Source organism: Suricata suricatta, chromosome 9, assembly GCF_006229205.1.
Source record: "Suricata suricatta isolate VVHF042 chromosome 9, meerkat_22Aug2017_6uvM2_HiC, whole genome shotgun sequence".
Taxonomy (NCBI): Eukaryota; Metazoa; Chordata; class Mammalia; order Carnivora; family Herpestidae; genus Suricata; species Suricata suricatta.
Genome location: NC_043708.1, coordinates 105,754,318 through 105,778,823, shown reverse-complemented (window position 1 = coordinate 105,778,823; position 24,506 = coordinate 105,754,318). Strand labels below are relative to the sequence as shown.

The window sequence follows — 24,506 nt, the reverse complement described above, 5'->3', positions numbered from 1 at the left end:
CGTGCCGGGCGCGGGCGCGCGGGGCCGGCCCCGGGCGGGCCTCCTGGCTTCCCCCGCCGCTTTGGGGCTTGAGGTGTTGTGGTGGTGTTATTTTTGTGAAAGCCAGGCCCGCCGGAGGCCGAGCCCGAAGGGTCCCGAGGCGTTATCGGGGGGCAGGGACGGCTGCCGGGGCCCTGCTCGCCTGTGGCACGACTGCCGGGCGCCGGGCTGCCATTTTGTCACCGTGGCTGTTGTCGCCGTGGGGGGGTGGTGTGCGGAGGCTTGCGCCATCGCCTCGACGGCCCCGGACGTGGAGGCAGCAGGGGAGGCCGGCTACGGGGCCCCCCGGTTGGGCTGCGAGCCCCCGATGGGGTTTTCCCTCCCCGAGACCACGGCCGGAGGCTTGGCTGGAGCGTCGCGGCGGCGGTGTCTCAGGGAGGGCGACGATCCTCCCCGCTAGAGCTCACCCCCACCCCCCGTCGCTCTCCCTACCTTCCCCACCCCCCTTTTTTCCAGTGTTTCGCCCTTCCTCCTGCTGGCGTTTTTCGACGTAGTTAAATGTGGCCCTAAAGACGTACTGGTCGCCCGGGTGTTGGTTCTTTCGGAGGAACAGATAGGAGGGTAGGGGGAGAAATTAAACATGAGGTTTCTTTCTCGGGCGGGGGGCGTTCGCGCCACTCCAGCGGTCCTGACTCGAGCCCAGGACAGCAGCCGTTTACCCGGGAGGGACGAGTTGTCGTTGTGTTGGGGAAACGCCCTCCGGGGCTGGGCTCTCCGGGAAGGTAGGTCGCGCCCCGGGTTTCAGGTGGGTGTTGCAGCGCCCTGCAGTCTGCGAGAGGAGCCCCCCCCCCGTTCCTCTGCCGCTCCCCCTCTTATTCTTGCCCTAGGGAAGGCAGGCAGTTCACGGTAGTAACCCTAAACCGAAAAGAGAAGGGAATAAGCTTTACTTTTTTAGAAAGTAAGTGATGTCTTTCTGCCGACCGCCTTTCTGCGTCACGTCTCTGGCTTGTCTCCGGGACTTTTTAAAAGCCGGTGTCAGTGTTGGTTAAGCACCTCACTGGTTAAACTCTGGTGTCTGCATGAGACTAGCTTTGATGGCAGTGCCCTGCAAAGGCTGCCCAGGAAGCCAGGTTTAACTTTGACCTTTGGAATACGTCGCATGATGTTTTCCAGCCTTAGTGCCTAATTGGGTTCACGTAGCCTCATATTAACTCCAGTTTATGAAGCCAGTGAAGGATCCACGGGCAGAAAATTGATCTGGGGCTCCAGGGGGACATGGTCAGTGATGTTTTGTCCCTGGATTGCCGCTGCTGCTGGTAGTTTTGAGTCTGGGGGCTCCATAGTGAAGCTGGGTTTTGGAGCCTCACAGACCTCTGCGTTTGAATTCTTCCTGCCAAAAAGAGGTAGGATAAGTCAACCTGCCCCTGTGATCTTGTGCCGGTTAACCTAACCTCCTCTTTAAACCTTCATTTCCTCACCTTTCAAAGGGGAATAGTGAGCTGGTCTCATGAGCCAGTAACAAAACTGACTTGATCTGGCCGTCAGGTGCCCAATATGCGATAGGGTTGTTCTTGGAGAGATAACAGCACAACTTTGAGCTTCTCTGTGGTTCTGGACAACAACAGCCACCACCACAATAATAGTAGCGAATGCTTACCCAGCACCACGCTGTGCCTGGCACAGTTCTAAGTGGATTATGCAGATCAATTAATCTAGTCCCCACAGCAGCACTGTGAGGTGTAGGTGCTGTTATTATCCCCATATTACACACAGGGAAATTGAGGCATAGAGAGCTTATCACAGCCAGTCTGTGTACTCAACGTCTTACTCCTTTCTGTTCCCTCCCTTGCAGCTTTTTTTTTTTTTTTTTTTTTGGACAGATGCTAAGGGGAAGAGCTTTTACTTCTCTGGCTTTAAAACAGTGCCACCTTATGAAAGATTGAGTTTCCTGTCATTTAAGGTATTGAAATGAACCCCAGATGGCCTCCTGCTTGAAGATATTGAGGTGGGTGGTCAAGACCAGGGGCTCTGAATTGTCATTTTAAGGAGGAAGCCATAGGCTTTTCGGAGTTTGGTCTAGAACATCCCATCTATTTAGGCTGAAATCAGTCTGCCCTTTTAAGTGTCCGAGTTCATGTTTTGGATAACGAGAAGACTCTTAGGCAATGATTTGTATGGGATCCTGCATGGAATGCACTTTGCATTTTTATTTGTCACCATCTATGTCCAAAACACTGAAGAGAATTGGCATGTCCTTTGTACAGAAGAAGTAGTATGCTAGTCACAATTCATGGGTCATCTCACTTAATTCTAACGACTGATGAAGGGTAGGCAAAGCAGTGTGACATCCTCCATGTTGTGAGAGTGGCCACAGGGTACAGCAGAGATGGGTTTCCTCTCCTACTGTAGAACCAGAGGCCTCTGGTTTGGACATTAGGGACTTTTGAGAGTTGTGTAGTCCATTAGGTCCCAAACATGGCCCATCCCATCATCAGAATCGCCTAGGAAGCATGTCACAGATGCAGATTCCTGGAACCCCTGGATGTTGGTTAGCGTAAGTGCTGTCAAATTCAGGGTCAGCTGCCTGTTTCGGTATCATGAGCTAAGAACAATCTGTATATAGAAACCCTGCAATCAATTCGATGATGTGGAATGCTTAACTTTGAACTCCAATGATGTGAAATGTTATCCGCCCCCGCCCAAAGAATTCCACTTGTATTGTTAGACCATCATTCCCCCCACCCCCGAACTGTATTTATTATAGATCTTAAATTCCGTCAATAAAAGAATTGTGGAAATGTGTTTTCTGTCATTATAAAAGTGCCTGTGTTGTAGTGTTAGTTTTGACTCCAGGTAAAGTTTACTACCTGACCCTTTATAGAAAAAGCTTGGCCATCCCTGGCTTAGTTGGGGGGAGAGGGGGCTGGGATCTGGAATTTTTTATTTTATTTTTAATTTTTAAATTTTTTATGAAGCATGTGGCAAGCCATTCATTTGGGTGGTGCTTTAGGAGTCCGTCCAAGTTCTTTTGTGTGTGCCCTTTAACTAGTTGATGCCTGGTGGAAGTTGGCCTTGATCCAAGAACCTCCATCAGAGGAAAAATCGCCCTCATTACCCATGCAGAAGGGAGCACCCCTTCTGTCTAGAAGTTCTTCTGTGTAACTAACTAAACTTCAGCTTGCATACTCCGTATTTCAAACGATTTTTGCGTATCTTGTAGTTCTGTGGTCACTCTTCAATTTCAAATGTCTTCTCTGTGCTTTGAGGCCTGCAGAAGGGGCAGCAGCTGTGTCCTCGGTTGGCTGACATCAGACCCTCAGAACACAGAGCATTGAAAGCCACAGATAATCCTGAAATCTCTGGCTCTGCCTGTTGCTCCCCCACCATACATGTTTCCTGGGCAGGTTTCACACCAGCCACAAAGTAGCTTTGAATTTCAGAGCCGCCTTTTACCTCCAGCCACTTGTGCCTGAGCTCCAGAGCAGAGGGAATAGAAATCAAATTGGCCAGGCCAAGGCAGGTACGGAGTGAGGAGGAGATAAATCTAAGGGGAAGAATCTCAGTCCCCACAACTTTGGCATATACTTTAAGGACAGCAGCCCGCAGACCCAGGTCCCTGTCTTGGCCACTTTTACGCCACCAGCCTTTCAAGGTGACAACGCTGGACTTACACGATCCTTTTTATTTGTCATATGGGCACCTAACTGAGCTTTATTGGCTGGTCATCCCAGAGCCTCAGTCCAAAGGAATGGCACCACTTTGAAATAAAAAAGTTGGGGGCCGACCCTTTATGGGTAGCGTAATGGCTACTCATCAGGTGTCGCCTCCCCACCGTGCCTGCTCTCTCCACCTTGGTGTCTCTGCCTGGGAGAGGAGCTCAGAGCTTGTTGCTAGGTGGTGATGAGCCCTGGTCAAATGAACTTGGCCCAGTTGTTTGGCCTGAGTTGTGACACAAAGAGGAATCTCGTTACTCTGCTGACCAGAGGGGGCCACTCCCCCACAGATCTGTGCTGCCGTGCCTCCCCACCCCCATTTTGACCTGCCCACCCCCTGCTCCAGCTAGTTGTCTCCTGGGGAAGTCTCCTCCACCAGTCCCGCATCACCACCATGTTCCTCCCACAAAGACAGAGAAATAGTGACCTGACTTTGAATCTCATAATCTTACGTTATGTTGAAATACAATTGTAAATGATAAATACCCAACAACGATGTTTTCATTAAAGAGATGGGAGTCTGGCAGGGATGGAGAATTGCAAAGGCATCTGTTATTCAGAACTTGTCATTTAATAAAATTTGTTGAAACAAGATGAGCAAGGCACCGTGGCCTTGGGCCACCTGCCTGGACATGGAACCAGCCTCCTTATGTAGAACCAGTTGTCCTGATGATGTTTGTTAATATAGTCTGTAAACAAGATAAAATATCTTTGTTCTACCACACTAGTCCTTGTCTTGTGCCCAGCGAGCCACACCCTGCAACCCCCATATTTCCACTCACATTTATTTTGCTTTAGCCCCGCAGCAGCCCTGGGACGCCCATCTATCTTCTTTGCCAGAACATGTCCCAGCCAGCAGATCTAAAAGATCAGCGTACTCCTCCACTATCACTTACCCTGATGTGGATTAAAGTCGAGGCTATCTTTCCCAGAGATATTTGCATTTGGAGATTCCGGTTTGGTGAGCAAATTAGCAGAGGGCTATTAAAGACTTGGAGGCTGGTCTCATTTTTCTGTTATTAACGAACTTGGACAAGTTGCTGGGCTTCTTGGGGCCTTTCTGTCTCCTCCGTTCCAAAACGAGAGGATTGAATTCGATTGGTGGCTTTCAAACTTCTTGATCTTAACAGTAAAAATATGTTTTGCATCACTACCCAGTATGTATATACATACATATGTTCTACCGAAAAATGACAAGACACTTCCTTACTGCCTGTAAAACACTTCTGCTCATTAGCAAAAAGTGTGCTGGTTTTGACCCATAAATTGATCACATTGCTTGTTATTGATTGAAGGACATTAAAAGATGAATATTAAGCTTCCTTCACCCTCAAATATTTTGTGGTTTGATTTGGGGGGAATGAGGGAATGCCACGTGTAGCTTTGTGAACTCCCTGTACTCAGGGTCAGTAGTGATTTCTCCAGCTTTGAAGCCAGTTCAGGGGGCAGTGGAGTGGCTCAGTCCATTAAATGTCTGACTTCGGCTTAGGTCACGGTCTCCCTGTTAGTGAGTTTGAGCTCCGCATTAGACTCTGCTGTCAGCACAGAGCCTGCTTCAGATCCTCTTTCCCCCTTCTCCCCTCTGTCCCTCCCTTGCTGTGCTCTCTCTCTGTCTCAAAGTAAATAAATAAAACTCAAAAAAAAAAAAAAATCCAGCTCGTGCCTGGGTCCCATGTTCCCAAACTGCATACTTACTCCCTCATTAGTTCTAGCTCTTTCCCGCCCCAAACCTTCTCCTGGCCTTAAAGAATCCTTCTAAATTCCTACCCCTAAGTGGACACCTTTCAAGATTCCTGGTTGTGCCAGTGGCCCTCAGCCAAACCTGTTTCTCGACCCCCTTCTCTCCACGCTCACCGCCAAGTGCCCTCCATCCTTCAGGTGCCAGGCACTGTGCAGGTGCCTGGGGGCTCCCACGGGTTCCAGCATGGAGGAGGGTGCCTCTGGCTTCTGCTCCCACCCAGCCTGCCTGGGCGGCGCATCCTGTCTTCCCACTCCCAGCCATGGCACGTGGGCAAGCCCCTTCCCCTCATAGCACCCCCACTTCTGTCTCTGTAAAGTGACGATGTGATAGTACCTACCCCACAGTAGGCACCCAATAAACCAGAACTGTCATTGCCATTATACTCTGTCCCGCATGAACCCCGTACTTGGCATTCGCTTAAGAAAAAAAAAAAAAACCCATACGTTAACAACAGACACATTATATAAAAGAGTAACATTTGTTTTAGTGAGAGAAGAGGTTAGAAGCTAGAGATTCTAACTTGGCAGAAGTCTTTTTCCCCCCACAAGCAATTTGATAGTAAACGTGTTGTTTCTGGATGTGAGGCTAGCTGAGCAGCCCCAGCAGTGGGTCCCAGGCAGTCTGTGCGGAGGGTAAGGTTGCTACCTGCTCTGTCCCCAACGGGGTGGCAGCACTGCACCTGTTCTTCGCTGCCCTCCCACCCCCCCTTGCCAGGCACCCCCTCCATCCTCGAAGAATCTAAGTGGTACCTGGTTTCCTAAGAAATGCCTAGATGGGATCTGTGCCCAGCTCAGCTGTCCTTGGTGTCTGGTCCCCTCCTGCCTCTCAGGTCCCCTTTTGTCCTGGGCACCTAAGCTGGTCTTGCCCTTTGGTCCTAGTCAAGCTTGGGATGTTTCTTCCATCTTCTAGCAGCAAACAGAAAACCTCACTTGATTCTGTGTCACCACGGCTGCTGCCTAGCTTTCTTCCCATTTACAGTCAGACTTCCTGAATTGTCTAGAACCACCTTCTCCATTCCCTCACTTCTCTCACACCTCAGCCTTCCTCCGTCTGGTTTGCTTCCTAAACAGCTTTAAAGAGACAACTTCACTGTCTTCTTGTACATGATTCCTCAGCAGCATTCGCACCCTTGACCTTCCTGGAATATGTTCCCTCCTGCTCTCCCTTTCTCCTGTATGTCTCCTACCACTCTAGCCCCTCCTCGGTTCTAGTGTCCTTGGGCCCTGGGCCCTCTCGGTCTGCCTTCCCTCCGTGCCATATGGTGTCCTCCTGCGCTGACAGCTGAAGAGACTGTGCTTGGTCTGCGATCTGATGTGTGCATCCCAGCCCCGAACTCCTGGCTGAACTCAGGACCCACCTGAGGTCTCCACCTGAGTGTCCCCAAATCACCCCACAAGCAAATGTCCAGGAAGAACCCATGACCTCTGTAACCAGAGGGACCGCGATCTTCTATTCATCACAAGTCCTGTCTAATCGCAGTACCGTCCTCTACTGCCTGCCCGGGGATGTCCCCGCATCAACAGCCCCCTTGAGCCACGCCTCAGACTTGAGCCAGCGTGCTCTCACCGAAACTCGGGTGTGATTGTGTCGCTGTGCTTCAGATACGTGGTGTTCTTAGGAGAAGGTTCAAAAGCCTTTCTACGGTCCTGCAGGGCCCGGCCACTGGTTGCCCTCAGCATTTCCCTCCCCTCCTTCCCGCGGCCCTGGCCTCACTCACCGCCTTTATTCCTGCAAATCTACTCCAGGCCATAACTGCCACTGTCACTGACTTAGCATCTAATTGTCTTCACCAGCTCCCTCACCCTCCACCCTCCTCAGCTTTGGATCTGGTTCTTTTGTTACGAAACTCTTAGAGAAAATTTCCTTTAGAGAAATTTCCTTTGCAGTGCTTCAGCTGGTAATTATACATTCCTGAATGTGAGTGTTTTAATTAGCATCTCTGTCCCCCTGTGTAGCCGCATGATTTAAAGGCCCTGCTGTTGGTATGCTCTCAGAGCCCCAGCACTGCACTTGGCACATGGTGGGCCTTCTAGAAATACCGGGTGAATGAAGAAACCAGGGTCCTTGCATGTTCTTTTCATTTTCATCACCCTCTGGAAAGCCAAGCACAAGCCCCTAAAACAAAACATCATGACACGATGTAGGGGGTTTTTGCCCACCAGCCCCCTCGCCTCCCCCAGCTCTCCCCTGGGTGAGTGTGAGCTCTTCCTCTGGGTGGGTGATTCACACTTAGTGCTCCGTGCTTCTGATTTTTTTTCCAGTTTTTACATCTGAACTTCAGCCCTAGTTTGTCTACGTTTTGGCTAGTGGGATTATTCACATACAGCATGTAGACATATGTACGTTGTAAAACCTAACACCAAAAAAAAAAAAAAAAACAACCCATGAAAGTATTTTTTAAATTTTTTTAAGCTAATTTATTTTTGAGAGTGTGAGCAGGGGCGGGGCAGAGAAAGAGAGAAACACTGAATCTGAAGCAGGCTCCAGGCTCCGAGCTGTCGGCACAGAGCCCAACGCGGGGCTCAAACTCACAGACTGAGATCCTGACCTGAGCTGAAGTCGGACACCTAACTGACTGAGCCACCCAGCCGCCCCAAAACAGTCTAAATATTAAAGGTCTAAATATTTTCTTCCCCGCACATCGATGGATTGTGTTACGAGACTCCTGCTCTAATCTGTGGCTCATTTTTTATTTTTAACTTGGTCCTGAAAGTTTGTGTCATATAAGAAATGCCTGTGCCTTAACCCAGCACTCTTTCCTCGCTCAGAACTTTCCAGCCCTGCTCTGTGGCTGTAAAGAGCATTCTTTACCCTTCTTTGATGAGCAGGGAGGGTACGGTGGTTGGGCTGAGATCCCCTGCAAAAGAAGTGTCCGCCGCTATGTGTTCGTAGATGTTGTCTGCGTGGGCTGTGCCCACAGACCCACCAAAGTCCCCTCAGGCCATCCGATAGGGTCCAGCCCAGGCAGCCCCTTGGGCCATGCCGCAGATGTCTTGTGAGACTCAGCCGGGTCTGAGGTGAGGGAGCGATTTCGTGAGCGGGATGGGGTGAAGAGGCTTTGCCCCTAGGTGTCCTCAGGCTGCGAATAAGGAAGAGGCCAGGTCTGCTGCCGGCTGGAAGAACAGGAATGGGGGGCCAGGTGAAGTCTGGAGGAGAAGGGCCTGTGGCGTCTCCGTGTGAGCAGCCCTGTGCTGGGACTCTGCCGTCAGAAGTGTCCAGAAGGTCCGGGTCACTGGATTCTGCTGCGTCCCTCAAAAGTCAGAGAGAGAATGTGTGTGTGTGTGTGTGTGTGTAAGGGGCGGGGTTGAAGCCAGAACCTGTAATAGTAAATTTAAAAGGAACACAGATTTCCTCAGGGGCGTGCGTCCCGTGAAGACTCTATTATGTAACCAACTTTTCTGTAGCGCTGGCCTCCCCAGCCGGCCCGAATGGCGAGGCTGTGAAGAGAGTGAGGGGAGCCCACTTTCACAGACACAGCTTGTGTGCCCAGTGTTGAATGATGCAGGGAGTTCCACGAAGGCTACTTAAGTATCTGGGTGGCAGCTTGAATGTCCTGAATCTAGTCCCTGTGTTCTGGATTGGGGGTGGCGGGGACACGATCTGGGTGGGGAGTGGGTTACAGCCCAGTGGAATTCTGGTTCCGTGGTGGAGTTGGGGAGATAGAGGATGGACAGAAGGGAAAGAAGGTATGAGGCTAGAGAGGCAGATTTCAGCCCTAGCTGTGTTCCAGAACTACCAGAGGAGCATTTTAAGAAATTCCCAGGCTCTCCCCAGTTACAGAATCCATCTCCGAGGGTGGTGCCCAGCCTGGGTATTTTTAGCCTGCTCTAAAGGGGGCTCTAAAGCGCAGTTGGGAGCCGCCACACTGAGGCAGGGTGCAGAACTTCACAGCAGGTAGGACCAAGTAAAGCAAGTGGAGGTAAAAGAAACGGAAATGGAGGAAGAAAAGGAAAGAGGGGTGCAGAACCCCCCCCACCCCCCTCCCGCTGGGGTGCACGGCTCTGGTCCTTGGTCTGGCCCCCTCACGTGCCTGCCTACCTTCTGTCCCATCACACTTGCACATGAACCTATACCTCACAGGGCTGCTGCTGGAGCGGGGGTTTCTTGAGCAAGACTGCACTTGTCCCTTCCTCCATCTCCAGGGGACCTTTGTGTAAGAAGGAGGGGACCCCAGAGCCAAGCAGTCAGGCGGTCTGGGGCCATGCCAGACCATGCCGAGCTGCTGAGCTCTGCTGTTAGAGCGTATCCGGCAGGTCTGGGCCTCTGCTGCCTCCTCTGTAACCTGGTGCCTGATGATAATGCCTGCGTGTTGTCAGGACCAAAAGAAATGTCTGTGCCATGTTCGGGTCATGGGGTAGCATCCCTGAAGGCTGGTGGAGTCTTCAAGCCCAGGCTTGAAGGAGTGTCTGAAGTGGGCTGGGGAGGGGGCAGCCTGTCTGCAGAAGGCCCTTGCTTGGTGTCTGAGCCTGTGTGCGGCGGGAGCAATTTTGGGGAGCACTGTCTTTGCCTGCCCTTGAAGGGGCCTTTCCCTGGAACTGCTCAGATGGGTGGGAGGGGGGCTGCGGGAGCCCCAGGCAAGACACAGCCCAGAATGCTGGCTTGCACACTGCAGACACCCCTGCCCCAGGGCTTCCCCCTCCCTGTGGAGTAGGGGTGAGGGGCCATCTGCCTAGCTTCTCTTTTCTGGAGCACTTGTTGTTGTTACCTTTTCACTCCCTCCTGGCTATGGGGGGGGGGGGGGGTGGGGGCTAAGTCTGCATTTTTCATTCAGATAGCCCCCAACAGGTCTCCTCCAGGAAGTCTTCCTCCACCACTGACTGGAAGAAAGGGTGCCCCTTGTGTCCCTCCCAGGTGATGTCAGGACGTAGAAGTCCCCAGGACTTCGAGCTGTGCTCTCCAATGAGCTAATTCCCGTGGCACCTCACCGGGGCGTCTGTTGGGGCTCAGCTCTCCGTGGGGTCAGGGCAGTATCACTTTATTCCCCCCTTCCTGAGCGCACCCGTTGAGGGTTTGCAGAGACCGGGGCAGCTGTGCCTGGCAGCTGGGTGCGTCTCGAAGGCTCTGTGATGACGTCATGTGTCTCCAGCCTCCCCGCCTAGCTGCCTGTGGGAAGGATCTGTCTGTTCTGGCACAGTTCTGTTCCATATGGAGGGCCAGGAATCGGCCATCACAGTCACCCAGGGCTCGCCCGCCACTTCTGCGAGTCTCCTTTTCTCCACGGAGATTCGGGTGCACCCCCTGGGGGCGGCCCACGAAGGGTGGGCGGGTATGCACTCGGGTACCAGCACCCCAGCTTTGTCTGGGAGGCCTGGAGAATCCTCTCTGCAGAGGTTGGCCTGCTGCCACCATGAGTGGCTGTGCTCCTAGCTCCCCGTCTAGTTTGTGGCTCTGTTGCAGATGTGCCCTTGTGGGTCCCGGTCCAGAGAGCTGGTGTGTCTGTATGTTTAGGTGCGGTCTATGAGTCTTGGGAGGCTTCTCTGAAGCAGGGCCCTCAAGGGTTGCTGGTGGGGGGCGGGGGGAGGGGGGAGGGGGAGCAGTCTTGGTGGCAGCAGAAATGGAATGCTGTCCTCTTGAAAGTGAAGGAGTACGGGGTTCAGGGCAGGCGTTTGACCTCCATAGGCACTTGGGAGCCCTCCCTCAGTTCCAGCGGCGTCCCTGCCAGGAGCAGCCACAGGGAGTGTCTAACGTGGAAGTGAAAATGCCCCTGTGAGTTTGACCAGTGGCCAGAGGACTCCGGTGAGGTCCGGATCCTGGTGTCTGCAAGGTGCCCACTGTCCTGGCAAACCAGACTCGTGTTGGGCAGATGCTCTGCTAGTCCCAGAGGCTTTGGACAGCCGCCTGTGTCGTTGGTGATAAATGTCACTCGGCCGGCCAGCGTCTGATGTTAACCAGAGTGATGAGGGTGATTTCTGCAGGTAGCGAATACTGTGGAGGGATCATTCAATTCATCCATTTCACATATTGATTGGATGACCACTGTGTGCTGGGGAGGCATTCCGCATGATGTAGCAGTGAACTAGACAAACGTGTTGTCTGAGCTGCCCATGTGGGGCTCCCATTCCATTGAGGGAGATGGTCAATAACGTAAAGGGTGAGGAGGCTGGTGCGCTGAGTCCCAGGAAGACAGAGCCGTGCTAAAGAGGGCCTCTGCCTCTCTGATGAGGTGGCATTCAAGCAGTAGCTCTGTAACCTGCCCTGGACATCTGGCCCCCATGAGCCAGAACCTCGAGTATCTGATCTCAAAGTACCTACAAATCATCTTTTTGACGAGCAAGTAGAGGCCTGGTGAGGTTAAGGGGCAGATTCGCGAGGTGATAAGGAGGAAAGATGATGTGATAGAAGAGGGGGACAAAACCTAAGTGGCCAGTACTCTCCTCACACCAAAGTTAGTCATTTCCCCAGGCCAGCTGACCTCCTGCCTTTTCATCCCAGGAGGTCTTACGATATTCTCTTAAGACCCCAGCTTTGAAAGATCTGTACTTGCAAATTTGCACTTACTAACAATAGCAGATTTATTTTCTCATATATGGCTGCCTGAGTCGGAGGGTTGGGGCCAGAAAGTTTAAACACATCTTGTAACTAGTAGTGAGCCCTCCAGGCAAGGGCTAACCACCTGATGTTGGTCTCTCCCTGCCTAGGCCCACGCGTGGCCCAGTTTTGGTAACCAGAGGCTCTTGCTGCCCATCTCAAGTGGGATTTTTCTTTTTTTTCCTTTCCTTTCCTTTCCTTTCCTTTCCTTTCCTTTCCTTTCCTTTCCTTTCCTTTCCTTTCCTTTCCTCTCCTCTCCTCTCCTCTCCTCTCCTCCCCTCCCCTCCCCTCCCCTCCCCTCCCCTCCCCTCTCCTTTCCTTTCCTCTTCCTTCCTTTCTACATTTATTCATTTGAGAGAGACAGAGACAGAGCGCCAGTGGGGGTGGAACAGAGAGAGAGGGGGCCACAGAATCCGAAGCAGGTTCCAGGCTCTGAACTGTCAGCTCAGAGTGGACACGGGGCTCGGACCCAAGGACCACAAGACCATGACCTGAGCCCAAGTCGGACACTTGAACTGACTGAGCCACCCAGGCACCCCTAAGTGGGATTTTTCATGTTCTTTCTGAAATGGTGGTATTTCTTGGAAGATTCCATTGCTACTTTTTGTCTTCCGTCTGGCCCTCCCACCCTGGTTTGAGGGGCCAGGTGCCTTTGGGTGGGCTGGGAAGACCCTGCCCATACCTCTGACCCAAGATAGTGAGGTAGGACTCAGAGTCCCCAGCCCCTCCGGCTTACTTTCAGGGAGAAACTGATCTGAAATCAGGTCAGAGAACCAGCCCTCATCCACCTCTTCTCCCAAGGACCAGGAGGAGCCTTAATTGGCTGATAGTTTTCATCTACAAGAAGGTGTCCTGCGTGAATATGAAAGGAGCTTTTGGTGAAGTAAGACTTCATTAATTAGCCTGTTAGGGAAATGGCTTCCCATTATTACAGGGGCTGGAAACATTTGATGACCACTGTTCTGCTTTGGGCTTCTGAAGAGGAGGCACAAGATTTTCATCCTTTTACTAAATATTGAGAAAAATGTAGCATCTTTTTATATATTTTGTGTGCCATTAACCATTGAGTATCTGTGTGCCAGATACTGTATTTATTCTTATTTAATCTGTATAGAAATTCTACAAGCCAAGTGGGATTATTCCCACTTTGACAGATGAGGGACCTGAGGCTCAGAAAGCTAGTTAAGTAGCTAGTTCAAGGTCACATCTTCCTGAGGAGCTGTGCTTGGGTCCAAAGCCAGGTCATTGACTTCAGAGCTATGCACATGGCCTCAAATCTTAACTGTGACCTCCTGCATCTTCCTAGCCACTTTGGGGCTGCTGATAATATGAAGATGCTCTAGATTCCTGACTTTCAGGACTTTGTGTAAAATCCGCTGCATTTCTTTTCCCCAGGAGGATGAACATATGATGCCAACATATCTGGTTAAAAAAATACGTATTTTATTGTGAAATAGAACACATGAAAGTAAACGAAATAAATGTGAAGTTCAATGACTTTTCTTCCTTGGATTCTTTTTTAAAGTTTATTTATTTATTTTGAGGGAGATAGAGAGCAGGGCAAGAGGAGAGGGGGAGAGGGAGAGAGAGAATCCCAGGCAGACTCCAGAGCCCAACGTGGGGCTCAAACTCACAAACTGTGAGATCATGACCTGAGCTGAAATCGAGAGTTCGCCACTTAACCAACTGAGTGGCCCAGACACCCCCTCCTTCGGGTTTTTTTTGCCCTTAAATGATTTTTTTGTGATGTCAGGGAAATCCCAGCAACATGAATTCTCCATGTGCCTTCCCTTGCTTTTCTAGGCCAGTCTTATTTTTATTTGCGTGTGGGTCTTCTCACATTTCTGACATACTTCAGCTATGAGGGCTTGGGTGCAGAGACAAGAAGCCTACCTAGGGTGCCTCAGAGTACTGAGGAGGGTCTGAAAAGTAGGAGACGACCACATTCTTTTTCCAATAAAAGTAGGCTAAGACAGTTAGGGGCTCAGCCGCTGTGTGTTCTAACCTCGAGTAAGAAGAGAGTGTAGGTAGTCGTGGAACACCTTGCAACCTTGCCATCAGCAGGACCCTCCTGGAACAGGAGTCCGGCTGACCCCCTTACTGAGTACCTGCTGCGAAGCCTTGTATCCCACTCGGTATTTGGCAAACAGTGCTTTGAGAAGACCCCGAAGGTATACATATATGGACATCCATTACCAGATAAGGAAACTGGCCCACAGAGGCTAGATGGCCCTCAAAGCACACTGAACTCTCCCCTCCTCCCCACTGCCGACTGTCATATCAGTCCCTCTGCTTGTCCCTCCAGACTGGACGATCTGGGGGCAGAAGGCAAGGACACCTTTATCATTGGGTCCCCGGTGCCTGGTGCGGCGCCTGGCATTTGGTAGGCTCTAAGCATTTGTTGAGTGAACAGAGGTAAAGTCACCTGTCCACAGAGGTGCAATGGTGAAGCCTTTCCCTTGTAGGACTCCGAAGCTCTGGGACAGAGCTCTGCAGGTCAAAAGTAGGATCTGATTCCAGCTCTTCCGTTAGTAAGTGGGAGGAGCGCAAAATGACACAGGGACCTGCTTATCTCAATTGCAACAGTATTATAGAAAAAAATTTGGAAGCGACATTAATACTCATCAGTAAGGGCCCAGTTAAGAAAAATGATGGTACTTCCACACCATGCAAATGAGAAAAAGGGAGGTTTTTGTGAACTATGTTACATGAACTTCATGGGGAAAAAAGGCAAAGATCAGTATATAATATGCTAGTTTTGGGTAAAGGGGAGAAAAAGAATTTGAATTTGCTTGTGTATGTGTAGACAAACTCTAGACGGATACTTAGTGGGTGGCATGGTTAACTAGGAAGGATGGGAGGGAGAATTAACTGTTCATCTTACTGCTTTTCTTTTTTAAGTTTGTTTATTTTGAGAGAGAGACTGAGCACATGAGCAGGGGAGGGGCAGAGGGAGAGAGAATCCCAAGCAGGCTCCTCCCTGGCAGCCTAGAGCCAGATGTAGGGCTCGAACCCATGAACTGTGAGATCATGACCTGAGCCGAAGTCAAGAGCTGGACGCTTAGTCGACTGAGCCACCCAGGCACTTCTGCTGTTTGGTTTTGAAACCATGAGAATGAATGTTACTTATTCAAAAAAATCAAAAAGAAAAAGAAAATAATAGAAATGACTTTGGTCTACCTGGGGGCCAGGCTCCTCACCCGAACAACGAGGTGATTGGATTAGAGCAAGGTTTCATCACGTTGTATATATTGTGTGTATCTCTGGCTTTTGTGGGTTTTCCCAGGAGACCCTGGCCCGGTCCTGGGATGGTCTGCAGTCCCTTCTGCTGGTGGCTGGGACCCGGATCAGCTCAGGCTGCTAGAGAAAGGCCGGGGTGAGGCAGAGAGCAGGGAGCCCTCCGTGGGGGTCTGGACCTTGTTCCTGTCCCTGTGCCTGGCAGCTCACTCTCCGAACACCCTGCCCTGGTGTGACTCAGCTGGTTCTTCCTTCAAACAGGAGGATTACAGTGAAGAGAGACTGTTCTGGACCTTTCTGGCAATGTGCTGCAGTTTAATAGGAAGAGAAAAAATGGCAGAATGTTTTCCCAGGTTATTTTTAATGCTTTTCAGTTCAGCAAACATTAATTGGGAGCTAAGTGCAAGGCAGTGTGGGGGAGTCAGAGCTACATAACACCTCATCTCTGCTCTCCGGAGTGTGAAGTCTTGGGTGAGAAACTTGAGTGTAAAATTCCTCTTCGTGCCCTCCAAGACTGCACAGTTTACCTCATCTGGTCCTGCAGAGACGTGTGGGGTTGGTGGGGATTCTCCCCATTTAACAGATGAGGAAATGGAGTCTCCGTGACGTCTTGCCCAACGAAAGGCACACAGTTCCTAAGTGGAAAAGCCTGGAACCAAACCAGATTTGCTCAGACTGCGTTTAAACACTCATATTCGGAACATTCTGCCACAGGAGAGTTCCCGGAGGTGTGTGGCTTAGGCTGGTGTCTACTTGGAAACGGCCGGGTGAGCACGGTCCTCAATAAACCTCCTTCGCTGTTTGCCTTTATGGAAGGGCAGTGGAAACCTCAGGCTTGTGGTCACACGTTGAGTCTTAACACCCTTTGCTGTTGGCCCAACAGTGCTGACCTCCCCTGTCCATGAAACCGCCACCGCACCACAAGTTACACGCAGAATGTCCCACGTGTGTGTAAGGGTGGATGTGACAGCATCCTTCTCCCCACCCCTTTGTCATGCCACCGCTTCCCCTTCTTTTCCTTCGCTTTTTCCACAAATTCTGTTGCCACCACCTGTCATCCTGTTTCCCAGAAGAGCCACACATACTCCCCGTGCAGGGTGTCTGCCCTGACTGTCCCCTCCCTCTACCTGAGAAGGTCTTCCCTGGCCACCCTGTCTACAGTGGCATCCCTTCCTACTACTGCTGATTTTTCTTTATGGTATCGGTTTATATCACGTACTGATTGTATGTATTAGTTTATTATCTCCCCCCCCCCACCGTCCCCTCCGAGTTTAAGCCCGTGAAACCTGGCCACCTTGGTTTTGCACTGTGTCTAGGGACACAGTGTGTGTCTGCTTAGCACAAGTGCCCAGCATCTAATAGATACTCTGTACAAATTGCTGAACAGAGTACACTGTAAATTGCCCTGTGGCCTAAACAAGTAACACTTCTTTAAAGAGGAAAGAAGCAAATCATAGCATTTTTTTTAAAAGGTGAAAAGACCCAAGGCTCATCTCTCTGCAGTGTTTCATCATATACTATTACTCCATTTAATAATCGTTCAGCCCTGTTTAGAGCCCTCCGCAGACAGCCTCTGGTTTGTATACTTAGGGAGGCCGCTCACTGATTTTTTTTTTTTTCAGAGCAGCCCATTCTTTAGTGGGACAGTCGTAATGATTTAAGCACTCTCTTACAGTTTACACAGAGCTGAAAACTGCCTTGTTGTCATTCCACACACTGATCTTTGTTCTCGAAGCGCGGGAGAACACGGAATACACACACTTCTGTGTGCACAGGGCACTCCCTCAGGTAGTCAGAAAAAGATGCCTATCACACGGTTCCCCCACCCTCCGGCCAAAACATCATCAGTTCCTTTGATTGTTCTCCCGGCGCCAATGTTGTCAGGGGCCTTCCCACTGTGCCTTCCTCGAGTTTCAGAATTCAAGATTTAGTCCCGTCAGAACTGAGTATATGGAGAGACCCTGCTGGAGGAGCCTTGGTCCTTGTTGACCTGTCACTGTCCTCACAGCCTTGGAGTGACCTCGTCCGGGAGACAGAATGCATCCAGTTCATTTTTACGTTGTCTGTAGTCGTTGAGCCCCTCCCGGACTCTTCAAGAATCATAAAGGTTGTAAAGGTTTTGGTTTTTTGACTTTTAGTATTTTTTTTAAGATTGATTTATTTTTGAGAGTGCAAGCAGGGAAGGGGCAGAGAGCGGGGGACGGAAAATCCAAGGCGGGCATTAAGCTAATAGCAGCCAGCCCAATGCGGGCCTTGAACTCATGAACTCATGAACCATGAGATCATGACCTGAGCTGAATTTGGGTCAACTGACTGAGCCACCCAGGCGCCCCTTGGCTTTTAGCATTTTGAGGTTACAGCAGCTGTAGATCTGGAAACAACAAGGAACCTAACCAGTACCCTATTTTATTTTATTTTTATTTTTATTTTGTTTATTTTTGAGAGAGAGAGATAAAAATAGAATGCAAGCAGGGGAGGGGCAGAGAGAGGGAGACACAGAACCCAAAGCAGGCTCCAGGCTCTGAGCTGTCAGCACAGAGCCCAATTCAAGGCTCGAACTCACGAACTGCGAGATCATGAATGGAGCTGAAGTTGGTCACTCAACCGACTGAGCCACCCAGGTGCCCCACCCTGTACCCTATTTTAAAATTAAGTTCTGTCTCCAGAATCCACTTGAAGAGCTTGGAACTCTGGAAGTAAAGCAAAATGTGCAGAACCTTCAGCTTTATCCTTTCTTCTGTCTTTGACTGCCTATGTCTTTTTTTCCATGTCTGTCTGTCCCTCTGCCTTCTGCATTCCGTCCGCCCGCCCGCCCCTCGCATCCCCCTTCCTTCCTCACCCTCCCACTTAGTAGACACATGGAACTAACATTAATTCTCAGCATTTCCTGCATTTCCATGAACACTTTCATTTACAGACTTAGGCTAAGTTGCACGTGTCCCATTTTTCTCAAGGAGAAAGAACGGAGATTAAATTGCTTCTTAATGTGTGACCCTTGGCTAATTTGCTTTGTGGCCTTGGATAGAAAAAACTTTCAGCCCCCAGCTTTAGGCTTTTCTGCATGATGGGCTCCCATTTCTGCCCAAATCAGCGGTTTCCTATTGGTAGTTGGACGGGAGGCCTTCCACGCCGCACTACTTGCCCTGCTTCTGTCGTTGCCAATGCTGCTGTCATTTTGGGGAGACGTGGCAGGGAAGGAGGCCAAGGTTGAGGGTTCCGACTCTGAGGCCACTCTGAGCCTTTCTCTGCCTCTCCGGGCACTTCTGGCCCTGCTGGGGTGTGTGTGGAGGCCGGAGGGAGGGAGGGAGGGAGGAGAGCCAGGTTCAGACATGGGGCTCTTTTCCTCACAGCTGTTTTCTTTTTCCTCCTTTGTTTCCTCTTGCTTCCAGGAGTTCATCACCGAGAGGCCTGTGCTGTGGGGTGTGGGAGAATTGAGAACAGCCCAAGGTCTGATTCCGTAATGGACTGTGTGACCTTGGGTGAGTCACTGGGTTGGTTTTCACAGAGCTTCATCAGTTGTCTGAGGAGCTGAAGAGGATCCCGGGGGTTCCCCAGAGGTGGTGACGTTGGGGTCCTTGGGTTCTCTGACATACTTTTTAAAAGCCAGCTGCAAATTTGGCTGAGGCACGTCCAGGGGGCTGTGGGACGTGCCCCAGCCTCTGAGTCTAAGTAGTCAGGTGTCTTCTGAGATGGGTTGGGCTGCTGGGCTGCGCTGGGTAGAGGGTTGACCTGCCAGCTCATTGGTCTGAAGAAGTGAATTAACTTTTGTTTTGCAGACTAGTCTTCCACTTGAGCAGGGGCGGGGGGGGGGGGGTCGGTATCTGGGTGTCCACAGGGGGTGGGTAGCAGTCAAGGTCCACACTGGGCCCATGGCCCTCTTCAGACTCTGCTGACCTGAGGGCTCCAGCGGCATTTCCACATCAGACCGCCCCTGCTGTCCGTCCACAAGTGATCCCAGCCGGGCTGACAGTCCCTGAATCTGTGACTTTAGGGGTTCAGATCAACCACATCAGGCAGCTGGGACAGAGGGCCTGGGAAGCCATGTTTGTTGTTGGGGTTTTTTTTTTTTTGCCTAAGAGTGGAATTAGTGGGATGCTTTGCTTCAGAAAGTGAGTTAGGGATTAGTTAGCCTTTTAGAATTTAGCGGCTTCTTCAGAGTCATTGCCACCACTCTCCCCTCCATACTTTGCTCTAGCTTGAATGACCTGTTCAGTTTGACTACCTAGCGAGTATTTACTGACAGCCAGCCCCTCTGGGCAGGGCACCATCAGGGAGCACAGAGACCTCAGACCCTGGTAAGGCTGTGTTTGGAGGAGAGACTGTAGGAGGAACTGCTGCATGCCCTATGGCCAAGCAGCGGCTCTTAGAGAGCCTGGTGGAAGGGGGCTCTTTCCCTGGGAGAGGGGTAGGATGAGTAGAATTCCAGTTGTCTGAGGATTCAGAGAAGTGATGCCTAGGGAAGCACTTTGTAAACTGTCATATAGGGAAGAAATGCCAGGTGGTGCCACCTTGTTTGCTGCAGGGTAGGGAGGCTGTCAGAGAGGTGAGGTGGGGACAAACTGCCTTGGGAAGAGGCATGGGTTTTTGGTCCAGGAGCACTAATGGTTGGGGGCTGGGAATCCTCCGGCTTTGCAGTCCCTGTGGCCATGAACGTCTGGGGGCCAGGAGTGACGGGACAGGATAGGACATGATCAGAGCAGCGTTTTAGGAAGATTGGCCAGGATTTACCCCTCTGCTCTCGGGGCCTTCCCTTTCAATCTCCTCGTGGCTTTTCTGTCATGTGGGGCCAGTGCTGTGGCTCTTTAATAAGATCATCGTGAGCAGTGTGGTTTTGTTGTTGTGTTTTTTTTTTTATGAACCACCGCGTTGCTGAGCAGGGAATAGGACCCCAGGAGCTGAGAGGCCTGCTCCCTGCTGCCCTGGGAGACTGCACACATCAGATGGGATGGTGCCAGGCTCCCGCATTTGGAACCCAACACCCTGGGCCTCTGGGGGCTGTTTTTGTGACCCTGGTGTGTTTTAAGAGAATCCACGATTGATATCTGTGTTTCGTTAATTGCTTGGGGCCCCAGATTTCCTTTCTGGCATCCCTCCATGATGAATCCTGAGCTCTTTTGGTCCATGAAATCTCTCACTTCCTTTTGGGGGAACAGAGGCTGAGTTTGGATGTGAGTGGGACTAAAAGTATATGGACCCACAGAATTTTGGGACCAGAAAGGATCTCCTGTCTGTGCTCAGGCTTCATTGTCCAGTGTGTGAATTAGGGGACTGGTAGAAACCCAGAGAGGGGTGTGGCTTCCCCCAGGCACACAGCAAGTTACTGGCAAGGTGGGCACCAGGGTGTAGGTCATCGACTGCTTGATGAGCACCCTCATATTTCTTGTCCCTCTTTCCTTCTGGTCACCATTCAGATACCACCTCTGGGACCAGCCCTCACTGGTCTCCGTTTCAAACTCCTGCTTCATCACACCTTCCAGAACCCACTAAAGATGGGAGGGGCCAACCACGGAGAAGATGGTGGCCTACTAGATTGCCAACTGATCGCATCATCCACCAGTTCCAAGACCTCATCTCTCCCTGTTCCTGCTACACTGCCTTCCCCTAGCAAAGTCAGACCAAGACACCCCACCCCCCTCCCATGTCCTGGACCGATTTTCTGCTGCTCTGGGAATACTTTGTTTCCCTTACTCTTAAAGCAGGCAGGGCCAGGGCAGGGGCTGGGCGGGCAGTCAGGGATGGCTTCCTCCAGGAAGTGGAACTGACAAGGTCTTAACGTGGAGCAGAATGTAGACTGGCCCCTGAGGGAGGAGTGAAGTGTAAGGGGCGCGAAGCAAGGGCCGTAACATCAGGGAGGAGCCCCACCTATACCGGGGGCTTGCTAGCTGAACGGGCCCATTCCACAAGCCCAAAGCCCAGGTCCTACGGCCACCCCCCTGTCCGTCTCTAGTTCCTGCTAGTGTGTCCTGGCTGCAGGGAGCATCCGCAGTGGAACCAGCTCCTCTGTCCTGGCCAGGCAGAAACCCAGACCTCTCCACACCCGCTGGAGGGGGCGGGGAAAAGGGCGGTTCCAGGCTGCGCAGGAGCCAGTCACAGGGCTTATGGTAATGTGGGCCCGCCCCCAGCCGGCGCTTAGCCTATTACCCGAGCCCTGGCCGGCAGCTTAATTACCGCTGCAGCGCGCCTCAGCTTGCTTCCAAGGTTCCCTAAAATAATAAGGATGGCGTCACCGACTTCCCGCGGCCATGTGCTCCCACCCGTGCCTTCAGAGCTCTATTGTAGGAAACAAACAAAATCCAGACACTCAGATGTTTTTTTTCTTGGAGGGAATTTTTATTTTTATTTTTGGTTTTAAGGTAATGTTGGGCGCTGCCCCTTGGTTAAGATTTTCGAAGATCTTGAAGGTGTGGAGGCCATAGCCTTAGCTACCACTAAAGCTACAGACTATATCCTCCTGTTAGCAGAAATTCGAAAGCTTGTAGGGATGATTCCACCGTCTTCTTCCACTGGGGACTTTGATTTCTGATCAGGGCCGTGGTGGGGGGTAGTTTGACAGAAGAATCCCCCAGCTCAGGGCTCCTGGGCTCTGGACCAACTCTGGATTTTTCTCTTTTCTCTGGAAAAAGAGGGCTCAACTTGACCAGCATTTTGCAAACTGTGGGTCGCATTAATTTTTTTTTTTTTTTATGTAGCAGAAAACAGTAATTGTTAAGTTGTGTACATTTTGTTTCAGTGTGTGCACTGAGCCAAAGAATAAATATATTTTTACTGTGGGTTGTGGTCAGAAAGCCACTGACCTAGATGATCCCAAAGGCCTCTCCTGCTTTCGAAATGTCTGACTTTTCTCCTAGAGCCTGACTTTCCCCTCCACGGAACCTGACTGGTTTTTGGCAGGTCTTGCCACACACAAGACTGTTAAGCAGAACTAGAGTTTGGCCTTCTAGCCAGAAATGGGATCTGCAACAGGGGATGGCCCATTTAAAAGCTGACCTATTTAAAACCCATGAGCACCAAAAAAAAACACGGGGTCAATGTGATTTGAGTCTTCTCTTGTGTGCAAGACTGGAACCCGAAAACTAAATTGGTTAGGGACGGACAGGGTGGAAACCAAAGCTAGAAATATTTATTAAATTCTCACTCAGGGAAAGAAAAGAAAATCGAGACTCAAGGCTAGTGGGGAAAAAATGAAACAAAACAAAAAACAAGAGGTGTAGATGTAAAGTCAAGAGGGGCATATTTTGGGCCTATGACCTTGGATCTCCAAAATATTAAATAGGCTTCGTACATTCACTGTTAAAGAGACTGCTTTGGTGGCTCAGATATGCTGGCTTGCCTTTGTTCCCATTCTTGTGGTATGGCTGTGGACCCAGTGGTAAAGGTGGCTTGTGGACCAAGGAGAAGGCAAGCGGCCTCTTCCCTCTGAGTGCATTCATGACTTCACTTAATCCAGCCCTAGGTGACGGGCACTATTGTCACTGGAGGAAACGGAAGCTCAGGAGAGGTGAGATGAGCCAGCAAGTGGGGAATGTGGACTTGAGCCAACTCTCTCTGACTCCAGAGCCTGCCTTCTGTCCACCTTTCCATGTTTTCTCTGGAAGTGCTGGGAAAATAAAGAGTTGTTCTCACTGGAGCTTCCTTCTCTATGGCTCTGGCCTGCCAACGGCTCTGTTTTAGGCTCAAGCTGTCCATTTAAATCAGGGCCAGCTGATCACGGGCATGTGACCCGTGCTTAGAAGGGCCCTCCCTTGGGTTTAATGCGCTTCGGTTGCTGGTTTGGAATTCTTAATAATTTTTGAGCAAGAGGGCCCACATTTTCATTTTGCATTAAGCCCTGCCAACAATATAGCCCGTCCTGGCTTTGATAGAGTGCATCCCCTCTCCTGGGGTTTTCTGGGTCCCTCCTGTCTTCCTTTAACATGCCTGTCCTGTCTGGGGCGGAGGCATTTGAAGAATGCACTCTGTCCCAGCCTCTGGCCTGCTACCTGGCACACTGCTCTGTGATTGTTTACCAGCCGTCTGCCTCCTCCCAGCTGCCACCACACCTCTTGCTGGCAGGGACCCCGCTGCGGCTCACCTGTTGCCTCTGAGTCCCCTCAGCATTTACCCAGGTAGACAGTGTCTTAGGAAGACCCTTTGTGGAGGGAGGGTTTATTTTTTTTTTCAATAGGTGAGAGTTGGCGTGCAGAGCACTGGGTCAAGAGGAGTGTGCGCAGCTGGCCTGCCTCCCGGGGGGATACAAGGCACATGGAAAACGTTGTTTATAGGAGGTTGGGTTCATTCAGTGTATAGGGGACCAGCGACGCCGTTAAGTTTGACTCACTCTGTACTCTGGCCCCTAGCGCTCGCTCTGCCTGGCACGGGAAGCAGGACATTTGTTAAGCAGTGGCTCTGGTGTCCGCTCCCTGGTAGGCTGATTACGGGGAAGGACAGTCCCTGACCTCTAGGAGGATCGGATGCTTAATACACGATTAAATGATTCATGTGGCAGCTGCCCTCGGTGCCCTGGGATGCTCAGAGCCGGGTGTGGGGAAGGCTTTCGGGGCAGGGGGGGGGGGGGGGCTGAACTTGATTTGTGGCACAAGAGACTGGGGAGAGGGCAGAGTGGAGTGCCCGCTTAGGTCAGTGTAGGAACTTGGAACCCCGCCACTGCCCGCACACACAGGCGGCAGGAAGCCTGGAGGAACGTGTTCCAGGCTGGAGTTTGCACTTCACGGGTTAAACAGATCCCGTTCTCCCCTTTCCGTGGAGGCGGAGCCCAGCCCTCAGGTTCAGAGTCTAGGTCCTTGGCAAGAGCCGTGTCCTTGGGTCCTTGGCTCCTTGGCCTGCTCTCATAGTCCAGTGTCACCTCTGTCACAGAGACCCCATTGGGAGGCAGAATCGGCCTTAGAGTGACTTTGATGACCGTGACCAGGACTGCCGTGTAGAGAATAGAGAGGAACTGGACAAATTTGAGAGAGCTGTGAAGACAAGATTTCACAGTTTTGAAATCAGCAACGTGTTGCTCCTTAGAGTAATAACGCGTTTGTGTTCAGCATGGACGTTTCAGCTCCCACTGGTGAAAAATGATTGCTCCGTCCTTGCTTTGGGGACAAGTTTTTCAGGAAATGCTGGAGCCGGACAGTCTGATTTCTTGGGAAGCTTCAGTGGCCTCCCCACCAGCCTCTCCAGAGGGCTGAGTATGAACCTTGGACGATTCCTGGGTGTTGACACCTGAGGAGTGAAGCCTAGAGGCCCATGTGGTTTTTGTCCATGGATGTTTGAGAAGCTTCTGGTACCAGCAGAGTATGAGCCAGTTGTCGGGGTAGAGAGTA

At 51.2% G+C, this 24,506-nt stretch overlaps 1 protein-coding gene across 1 annotated transcript in view; it reads left to right on the top strand.

The window, feature by feature from the left end:
• ANP32A (acidic nuclear phosphoprotein 32 family member A) overlaps positions 1-24,506 on the top strand; it is a 38,192-nt gene that overhangs the window by 2,868 nt on the left and 10,818 nt on the right. The window lies entirely within an intron of this gene.